Raw genomic sequence first — 9,019 nt, forward strand, 5'->3', positions numbered from 1 at the left:
TCCGCGGGCGAGGAGGAGCCACGTGGCCCCGCCCCGAGTCCCGGCCCCGCCCCTGGCTCCGCCCCGCCCCTGGCTCCGCCCCCGCCGGAAGGCCCGGGGGTGACCCCGGGCGGGCTGGGGCCCGAGCTGCGCGACCCAGCTGGCCCAGGCGGCGAGCGCACCTTTCGCTGTTGGCTGCGGCCTCGGAGCTGCGAGAGCCGGGTTCCCGCCTCAGGCCCCCGGAGGCGGGGAGCGCAGCCCAGTCCCTGGAACCAAGGCTCAAACGAAAGGAGTGGGGCGCACGCCGAGCCGGGTCCGGCCATGGGTCGCAATAGCGTTCGGCGAGGGCATTTGGCCTTTCGGGGCCCCCGTATCCAACAGAAGAGGCATCCTCTGGAATAGATGATGCCTAATTACACCGCTCCAGGAAAGTTCCGGGGATCCCACCAAGCGATAAGAGATTGTGAGTTAGAAAACAGGTGGGAGAGAGGAGGGACGCCTGGTAGAATGGCCTCTGAGTCTGTGACCGCCATGACCCCACAGGGATCCGATGCACCCACCCCTGCTGAAGCCCGTGACCATCCGAAGGGAAATATTATTTGAGGGCTTCATAGTCATGGATATGAACCATCTGAAAACCACTGGTCTAGAATTAAGAGCAGAAAACATAAGAATCACAACTTGCTCTGCTTGCCCTTCCTGGAATGAAAAGGTGGCAGAAAAGGAAATATGCTCAGAAACGGGTGTCGAGAGGGGAAGGGTGCTGAAGCAAGCCCACTGTGGGCTGGGCTGGATTGGCGTGCTCATTACCGTGGAACCGGGGTTTCCTCAGCACCCCGAGGTCTGGCCACCCTCATAAGGTTGTTAGGGCGATCCCTCCAATCGGGCCTCCCAGCAGCCGCCAGACTCAGAGCTCTCCACACTCACTCAGATATTCCTCTCACAAGTAACCTGATCAACTCATCTTGTGTTCATGGGTACTAAGGTGTTAATACATTTTCCCTGCTCACCTTTCCTAGCTCCATTGTCTTGCGTGAGTTATTTTAAGGGGAGAAGGTGCTCCTCAGAGGGTTGTCACAAGTGACCTTTTTCCTTTGTGTCTGCTGGGTTAGCCCACCTCACCTGTAAGCCCTCTGAGACTAGATTTGTTACTTGTTTGTGGAAAATTTACTGAGTAGTGTTGTGCCAGGCACTGTTCTAGGTACCAAGTATAAGGCAGTAAACAAAATATAGACTCTAGGGATGTGGAACTTATGTTCTAGTGGGGATAAAGAGATGACATGTAAGTACATGTAGATCAGATGGTGACAAATGTTTATGAAGAAATGTAGACTAGGATAAGAACTGAGTGACAGAGGAGGGGCTATTTGAGACTTGGTCAGGACAGGCTCACATCTGATATTTGCAGGGACTGAGTCAAAAGTACAAATGGAAGACCACATATCATGTTAACATATTTAAAAACTATAAACCAGATATATAAACTGTTATGTAAAATTCCTATCCTTTTATCTTGTCACATATACCTTCATAATAATCTGGAAGGCCAAATTTAGGTTAAGAGTTCTGGACTCTTCTGAGATATGCACTGGAATACGGTGGCTTGGTGGGTAACTGGTCCCTGGCCTTCAGCCTTCCTTCTCTTTAGCTCCCAGCTCTGTCCCATACTTCAGGTGGCCTTGTGCCCACACCTGTAACAACATTTTCCGTACATCTGAGCTTTGTCCACATCTATAAATAGCCTCTCCTTGACCACTCCTTGGCTCCTTAAGAGGATAGACCTTGGCAAAAGCCAACGCAGGCTGTAGCTGCTGGCCTTTTGCTACTGGGGCAGCGAGTTCTAGGGTTTCAGGTACCCATAGTGTGATCTAAGAAGGAGAGAGGGGCAGGAGCTTTGGGTGGGTACATTCCCTCAGCCCATGAACTTCCTCCTCTGTGGATAGGTACATGGCTGGAAGAGGACCGAAACACTCAGAGCCCAAGTTTGGGGCTCTTCTTGCTCCAATCTTAAGGCAGTTCTAACCAGGTAACATTTGAGCCAAAGATCTGAATGAAGTTTGGTAGGGAACCTTGTGACAACCTGAGTGAGAGCGTTCCAGAAAGAGGTCCAGAGGTTGGAGTTTTTGCTCCCTTCCTGTGTTCATATTCTCTCTGTCCAGAGTCTTAAACTGCAGAAAGAAATTATGTACTGACCAATTGGAGCATTAGTGCCTTCCAGCACTCCCTCCCAACTCCAACCCTAGCCAATTCCATTTGCTGGGTACTGCTCCCTGTGACTCAGTCCCTGTACAGTTTCTGTTGCCCCACTGTCCTCACTCTTAGCATCCACTGGGACCAGGCCCAGCCCGGGGTCATTGGGATGAATGGTCCCCTAGGAACCTTGGATTCCAGGGTTTGGAATTACTCCAGCAGCTGGATCAGGTATCAGTAAAGTTTGGCACCTTCAAATGTCTCTATTGTTAAACAGTGTTGTAGAATGTCTGCCAAGCCTGCTGAGTGCCTGGGAAAGACACCTCAGATAAGTACACAAGGACTTGCTTGTGTGCATATCTGTTTCAGAGCATTGGATGTAATAAAAGAATACAAACCATTTGAATGGGGTAGAGAAAGTTTCTTGGCTCAGTGGGGCCTCAGAAGGCTAAGACTGACAGTTATAAAGTCTGGGATTTCTACACCTCATCAGAACAGGGATTTTAAACTTTTTAAAGTCTTAGGAGCCTTTGTTCAGACAGAATCTTGAAAGGACGCTTAAACAGATAAGGGCAAGCTGAAAGATGGGACCTAGAGCAAAAGCCACTTCCTGTGGTCTATGGAGCTTCTCCGGAACTCCAGGCTCGCCAGGCCTTCATTTGGAAACCACTGGTCTAGAATTAAGAGCAGAAAACCTAAGAATCACAAGTGGCCCTGCCTGCCCTTCCTGGGACTTCCTTGGATGAAAAGGTAGCAGAAAAGAAAATCTACTCAGAAGTGGGTGTCAAGAGGGGAAGGGTACTGAGGAAAGCACTAGAAGTGGGGGAGCACTTAGACAACCTTACCTAAGTCCTCTTTTTCTTCCCCTTCCCACATACAAGCTATAGGCAAGTGGGCCAAGATGAATCCAATGAGAATAATCACAGTATTACCTAGCACGTTGCACCTGCTGTCCCAAGCACTTAGACCCCACACCAGCTCTCTGTGGTTGATAATTAAACCATTTTCACAGATGAGGACACTGAGGCAGAAGGGGCCCTGTTGACTTTCCCACTTGTGAATCATTCGTGTGTTATCCATTAATAAAAAAGAGGGAATTTGGAAGTCTGCCACCCTAAAATGAGAGAGGTGGTGAGATGAGTGCAGCTTATACACGACACACATAATTATGGTGAGCAACAGAAGAGTGTTTGGTAAACTGTGTCACCTGGTAGTAGAGCATCAGATGACTTTCCCCTTACTCATTTGCACCAAGGATCGGAAAGGGTGTATGCAGCTGGAGTCACATGCCCAGCAACAGAGAAGGGACCCTTGCTTTGTCCCTTCAGAACTCACCTCTATATCGTCTAGATGATCCTTTCCATAGCTGGGAACAGTTTGAATGCTAATTCTGAAAGTTGGAAGAGAAGTAAGGGTCTGTATCAGGTATGGCAGGAAAAAGAAGGCACATTCAAATGGCTTTCTGAAAGGGGTTTATTTAGTGGAAGGACTATTTCCACAGGTGTGTGCAGGGCAAAGGAAACTAACTTAGGGGCTGGCAACAGCAAAAAGTCCTTTTAGCACTTCTAGACCGGAAGAAAGAAGGGAGGGAACTGAGATAAAAGCTAGTGAGAGCTGGAGTCGAGGAAGAGGGGGCACCCAACTGGAGTTGTAACCACAAAATGCCACCACTGCCAGAAACACAGGGAGGCAGGTGGTAGAGCAAAGGGGCCTGGGAAAGTATAATTTCCAATTCTTTCTCCTCCAGTTCTCTTATCTCTTGCCAGTGCCTGCCATTGGCCAAACCCAATCAAAGCCAGAGGGTGTGGGTACCCTGGTTATATAGTCGCTAGAAGTTGGCTTCCAAGACAAAAGGCAAGTTAGAGAAGGTTACAGGATGAATACTCTACCTAGTACAGGGTCCCTAAACTTGTGCCCTTAGAAATGAGAATGGAAAACACAAAAATCCCTGAATATCCTGTGAGTCTCCTAAGTGGGAGTGGGGGGCTAGAAATCTATCTAACCACCGGAGGGCACGAGCCAGGGAGAGAGGGTGGCGAAGCAATTCCCTTCCAGCTCCTCAACCTTTCCTGTTCACACTTAGTCTGGCTGTCTTATTCTTTATCTATAGAGGAAACCAAGGCCCAGAAAACAGAAGGGCTTGCTCCAGGCCACACAGCAAGGTAACGGTGGAGTCTGCTTTTGTCAGGCTTTCCAGCATAGCCACTGAAGTGTTGACAATGGACATACCTGAAAGGGATATTTGGGGCAGACTCGATGTTCAGGTAGAGCTTCCCCAGGTCACCTGATGGCAGTTCAAATGGAATAGGCACCCGCCCCCGCCACCCCCCCCCCACCACCACACACACAAAGAAGAATTATTTAGAATGGAATGAAGATACAAGGCTATAAACTCAAGGCCTTGCTGCCTGGGCTCTCTGGGCAATATCAGGGGTGCGGCCTTTTGGGAACCTGTAAGTCATCAAATGAGGCCTGAAGCCAAAGGCAAGAAGGCCACATTGCTGAGTTGCTGGGGTACAGGGTGCCCAGTCTTCCCCATAGAAGACTTCTGGGGACCTTTCCAACTATGTAATATAGAGCATTCTCAGAATTTGCCTGAAGGGGAAGGTAATTAATTATAATGATGTCAGTACATGTTGGAAGCCGCACTATCCGTGTGTGTGGAGGGGGAGAGGTAGGAGGAGCAGGAACAAGTTGGACAAGGGCAGCCAACTGAGGCTACGGTCACCCTCATTCATCCCCCAAGTCACCAGTTTAACTCTCGTGGGAGATGCCGGGAGATGGTAGATGAACACTTAGTGTTTGGAGTCAGGATACTTGGGTTTCAATCCGTGGCAACTGCCTTCATCTCTATGAATGTCAGTTTCCTCAGCTGTGAAATGGGCATGGCAGTAATTTTAAGTATGTAGTTTTCATCTGTGAATGCTTCAGGGGATGTACTGTATTCAGCTGTGGTTCCACTGTTGGTTCCCATTACCAATTCTCAGACTAGTCTAGGCTGACCCCTGACAGAGTTCACCAGTCCAAGGTTGAAAAACAGTTTTCTATTTTTCCTATTTTTAAAATATTAAATGTTTCATTTACAAATGAAATGATGGAGGGATGAATGGGTGGAACACAGAGACTTTTTAGGGCCTTAAGCTTACCGGCATCACCTATTGTGTTACCTCACACAGGTAGTGGGAGGGGAGGTTGTGGTGGTGAAAAAAATTTTTAATTTTATGACCCTGTTTTATTTTTTAAGAAATTTCTCATACCTGATTACTTTTTAAAAATCAACTTTATTGAGGTATAATTTACATAGTATAAAATTTACCCATTTTAAATGTACATTTTAATGTATTTTAAGAAATGTACCTAATTGTATAAGCAACAGTACAATCAATATAAAACACTTCTATGGCCAGGTGGGGTGGCTCACGCCTGTAATCCTAGCACTCTGGGAGGCCAGGCAGGAGGATCGCTCAAGGTCAGGAGTTCAAGACCAGCCTGAGCAAGAGCAAGACTCCTGTCTCTACTAAAATAGAAAAAATTAGCTGGGCGTGGTGGTGCATGCCTGTAGTCCCAGCTACTTGAGAGGGTGAGGCAGGAGAATTGCTTGAGTCCAGGAGTTTGAGTTTGCTGTGAGCCTGACTGACGCCACAGCACTCTAGCTCAGGTGACAGAGCAAGACTCTGTCTCAAAAAATAAAAAAATAAAATAAGATACATGTATACATATATTACACATATATATGTATACACACATATTATACATATATATGTATACACACACCAACAGTATCCTTATACCAATATCACACTGTCTTGACTACTGTAGCTTTATAGTCTTAACACGAAATTAAATTCATATACCACAAAGTTCACCCTTTTAAAGTATACAGTTCAGTGGTTTTTACTATATTCACAAAGTTGTGCAATGACCACCATTGTCTAATTCCAGAACATTTTCATGACCCCCAAAGAAACCTCATACTCGTTATCAGCCACTCCCCATTGCCCCCTTCCCTTCGTCCCTGGAAACCACTAATCTAATTTGTCTCTATAGATTTGCCTATTCTGGACATTTCATGTAAAAGGAATCATGGAATATGTGGCCTTTTGTGTTGGAATTATTTCATTTAGCATAGTATTTTCAGGATTCACCCATGTTGCAGCATGTATCAGTGTTTCATTCCTTTATATGGCCAAATAATATGCCACTGAATGGATTCACCACATTTGGTTTGTCCATTCATCAGTTAGGATGTTAGGGTCATTTCCACCTTTTGGATATTATGAATAATGCTGCTATGAACATTCATGTGTAAGTTTTTTGTATAAACATATGTTTTCAATTCTTCCAATTCACTTGGGTATCTTCCTAAGTGTGGAATTGCTGGGTCATGTGATAACTGTTTAACTTTCTGAGGAGCTACTATAGTAACTCTTTAAATTAATTGGTAGCAATCTCCTGATTTTGCTTCTCTTTTTCAAATTGTTTTGGTGGTTCTGGTTCTTTGCATTTCCATATGAATTTTAGAAGCTGCTTGTTGATTTCTTAAAATAAGAAAAAAAAAAATTTTAAGCTTGCTAGGATTTTGATTGGAACTGTATGTGCTACATTGTAATTAGTGTGCTACATTGTAATTTTTAAAATCAGTTAGTGTTTTAAACAATGCCCTCCATGTGTGGTCAGACTCACAGTTAGGAGACAAGGAATCCAGGGTAGATTGCTAAACTCTTTCGCCACATTTTCAGGGTTAAAATGAGGCAATTTCAAGATAGCTCATGATAGAATAGGCCTGCAGGCCCTGAGGCGAGCTCGCTGAAGATGTCTACTCTACAATTATATCTGTTTTGTACATTTATTACCTCTTGTTATTTGTTTCCTTGATGTTATCCCTCAGAATTTTAATCACGTCTTGGACAATTCCGCCCTATCTCAGCAGTGCTAAGATAGGTATTTGGTCCAGGGTCATGGCTGGAGCCAGCGTGGTGGGGGTAACTATAGAGAAGCAGGAGAACTTCAGAGGGGTGTCAAGGCTCAGGGAAACAGGATCTGAGCCCCTTGGGCAGCTAGCTGAAAGGGCTCCCTGAGATTCCAGGATTTATCTGAATAACGGAGCACCTTACGCAGGACTCTTGGTTACACTCAACAAGACCCTAAACTGAACTAGCTGAAGCAGGAAAGGGGAATTGATTGCCTCACAGAACCAAATCAAGGGTAGAGGAAAGCCATACCTGGCCTCCGAGTCACCGTGGCGCCATCTTTCTCTGTGCACTTCCCCGTCCCTGTACATTGGCTTTATTCTCTCAGCTCTCTGCTTCCCACAGGCTAGAACTCCGGTCACATGTTTTCATCTCTGAGGTCAGAGAGAAAAGACAGAACTTCTCTCCTGACCTTAGTTAGAAAAATACTGGGGGAAAACTCTGATTGGCCAGGCTTGGGTTGTGAGTCCATCCCTACCTAGATCAATTGCTATGTCAGGGAGACAGAGGATCACGACTGGCTCATCCCAGGCTGCGTGCACATTCCCATAGGAACTGGGGTGAGCTCTGTAATTGGCCTTAACCAGACCTATGTGTTTGGAGTTAGGAAGGAGCAGTTTCCCAAATAAACGGGAGTACTGTTATGGGGTCAAATGGGGCTGCGTAGACCAAAGCGGATAATGACCACCACTGGGAAGGATAAGGTTGTAAGGATCTCGGGGAGAATGTGAAAGAGTCTAGCACAGTGCCTGGGACAGAATAGGGCTCAACTAACAGGGAAGGCTGAGGTCTTAGTACATTTGGAGGCCACAATACCCATGTCATGATGTGTCATAAATATACCAGAGGTTTTCAGATGTCCAAGAAAACTTGACTTAAACCACTTGGCTGCAGAAAGGAGGAAAAAAATATAGAGAGAAGAAAGAATATCTTGCAAGAATTTGTAGGCACCCTATTAATGTTTGTTGAATAATTGCCCAAATGAAATATTGAGCGTTTTTATGTTCCCAGGTGACCACATCAGCATCCAGATGTCTCATTCTTATTTTAAGATAGTTTTGCTATCAGGAAACATTCTGAAGGAGTCCTTGAGGCTCCATCCCCTCTTCTTTATTTAACCCACTTGGTCTGTGCTATTGTCCATGGTTCAGCCACATTGCTTCAGCTTTGGCCACCCTCCTGCCCAGCCCCTTTAGAGGACGCTTCTGTTGGACAGATGGTTTTCTACACTGGCTGTGCCCAGACACAGCTCTGCAGTTTGGTGGTGGGCCCTGCCTCTTCTCAGCTGAGCACCGCAACCTCTGGTCTAGAAAAGGAGCTGGAATGAGTTGTCTGCTACTGTGCTTTCATAAAAACATAAAATGCCCTCTCAGCCACTTGGTGAGCTCAAATTTTCCTAGCTGACCTATAGGGTCTCTGCTTCCCAACTTTGCCTTCCTTTCGGAAACAAAAGCTACCTAGCCTCTTGTCCTTTCTGGCAACTTGTTTATATGACTGATCTTGTCTTGAAAGTAATCACAGTTGTGATTATCTCCCTTACCATTCACTGCTTGTGCGAGACCAGATCTCTCTTCCCCTTGCTTGTCTTTGCATGTCCTGGTAGATGCTCAGGAGATGTTGGTTTAAAAAAAAACATAAAAGTTATTATCATAATAGCTATGAATATATAACCAGCATGATGCTAGGTGCTGGGAAAACAGTGATGAACAGAGATGGTTATGTTGAGCAGCTAATGAAGATGAAGCTTCAGGCCTCTCACCTGCACAGCCAGTGTGAGTGCTGCGAGGTGTAGAATGTTCTAGGTAGGGAGGAGAAGACTGGTTACCATTAGGAAACATTTCTGTATAAGTATTCCTGCTAAATCGCCTAAGTGAGCTCCT

The sequence above is a fragment of the Eulemur rufifrons genome, chromosome 27, assembly GCF_041146395.1.
Source record: "Eulemur rufifrons isolate Redbay chromosome 27, OSU_ERuf_1, whole genome shotgun sequence".
In the NCBI taxonomy this organism is placed as follows: domain Eukaryota; kingdom Metazoa; phylum Chordata; class Mammalia; order Primates; family Lemuridae; genus Eulemur; species Eulemur rufifrons.